Source organism: Myotis yumanensis, unplaced genomic scaffold (assembly GCF_028538775.1).
Source record: "Myotis yumanensis isolate MYYU_CA2020_CCGP unplaced genomic scaffold, mMyoYum1.0.hap1 SCAF_1, whole genome shotgun sequence".
Lineage (NCBI taxonomy): Eukaryota > Metazoa > Chordata > Mammalia > Chiroptera > Vespertilionidae > Myotis > Myotis yumanensis.
The window spans coordinates 159,667,604-159,669,668 of NW_027223752.1; the positions used below are offsets into that span (position 1 = coordinate 159,667,604).

Genomic DNA, 2,065 nt, shown 5'->3' on the forward strand with positions numbered 1-2,065 from the left:
TAATGTCATCTTCATATGTGTAGCTAATGTTTTTGTTGTTACTTTTAAAAGAACTAACTTGGGGTACTACTGTTTAGACCCATGCCTTTCATTTGCTAAGATAAACACTGGTTTTGCTATATAAATTTTTGTTAATTTCCTCATATATGTTTTCTTCCTCTCTCCTTATTGGTTTGATTGTGGATTCATTCTTTGGACCAGGGCTTCAAGAACTGGAACATGTAGTTAACACTTTTAAAATTTATTTATTGAAAAAAATTTATTATGGAATATTTCAGACATATATTAAAGAAAACAGTGTAATAGACCCTCATTTATTGACTGTCATCCCTCCCCCTTTTTTAAACCGGTGTCCCTGCGCTTGAGGATAGAACCAGCGGACTGGAAACCATCCAGGATGAAGACGGGGCACGGAGGGAATCCCCCATTTTTAACAATGATCATCATGGATAAGCCTGTTCTCAGTTTCAAACAGGACATGTTCCATGTTTCCCTCCTGAGTAAGGTGTTTGCTGAGCTTTGTTTCTGTTTGTTTTGTTTCCTTTGGTAGATTCCCTGAAGGACATTCTTATCACTATTCTGCCAAGAGTGTGGTTGGTTTTGTTATGTATGGATGTTGAAGTTTATCAAATACTCTTCTCACATAATCATTTATATAACATTTTATTTAAAATTTTTGTGCTGTACTTTCCTGGTTTGGGTGGAGTTATGACCCTGTGAGGGGCGAGGGGGAGATCGGGAAGCCGGACTTAAGCGCCTCACTGCTTCATAGGGGACAGCCCAGGGCCTGTGCGCCCACCTTCTTGGGAGCACAAGGCCCTCGCCCACGACCCCTATTTATTTACATAAATCCAAAAAAGATTCTATTCCCCTTATGATTCTCCAATGGTGGTTTTATCAACCAAGACTTTGACTGTAATGTCATGTGCCTGAACTCTGGGGGTCACCAACAGCCTTCTCAAAACTGATGGAAGCCAATCAAAGGCAAGAATGGCCTGGTAGGTGCCTTGCCTGTTTGCTTGGTTCACAGCGATCTTTCCAGGTAAGGAATGAAGGTTGCTCTGCTAGGAGATGGCATAGAGAACATCAAGGCATTCTGGGGACCTCAAAAACTTGAGTCTTGGGGTCTCGGGGTTCCTGGTGTCTCCCAGGTCTCGGCGATGCGGGGTTCGTGTGGACTCAAGAGTCCCCAGATCTCAGGGGTTGCGGCGGTCCGGGGTTCTCTGGCGATATCGGGGGTCTTGGGGACCCGGGGTTTGGGGATCTCAGGGGGTTCCGGAGACTCAGGGGTCCAAGGATTCTGGGGACCTTCAGGGTCTGGGTATATGTCTCCAGGGACTCTTTGCCTTCAAGGGTTTAGTTGTAATCCTCGGCCCACGACCCTATTTATTTGCATAAATCCAATAAGATTCTATTCCTCTTATGATTCTCCAATTGTGGTTTTATCAACCAAGACTTTGACTGTAATGTCATGTGCCTGAACTCTGGGGGTCACCGACAGCCTTCTCAAAACTGAGGAGTAAAGGAAGGGTCCTGACGGGCTGAGTCTCCGGAACCCCCTGAGATCCCCAAACCCCGGGTCCCCAAGACCCCCGATATCGCCAGAGAACCCCGGGCCGCCACAACCCCTGAGATCTGGGGACTCTTGAGTCCCCACGAACCCCGCATCGCTGAGACCTGGGAGACACCAGGAACCCCGAGACCCCAAGACTCCCTGTGACTCCCGGATCCCAAGGCCCACCCGAGAATCCCCGGGACCCTGAGTTTCCGGAGACCCCTGGATGGCGGAGACACCAGATCCCAAGGGCAGCCTGTCAGGACCCTTCCTTTGCTCCGCAGGATCTGAACCTCCGGGCCGCTCCACTCCCGGGACCCTCCGTCCCCCGGGCGCCCCTAGCCCACCCGGGCCTGCGACTCCCCTGCCAGGGACCTCCGGCCGGGCGGGGGCGCTGTGTGACCCGAGGGCTGTGCGAGGAAGATCCAGGAACGCCCGGAAGTGACGCGCTGTCGGCGGAAGTCCCGCCTCTGTCACCCACGGAAGTCCCGCCCCCTTCCTCCGCCTGAG

The 2,065-nt window shown here is 50.8% G+C and overlaps 1 pseudogene; it reads right to left on the reverse strand.

Annotated features, from left to right (window-relative positions):
* Window positions 1–347: 347 nt before the first annotated feature.
* Window positions 348–482, reverse strand: LOC139001314 (small nucleolar RNA SNORA57; annotated as a pseudogene).
* Between the last annotated feature and the right edge of the window lie 1,583 nt (window positions 483–2,065).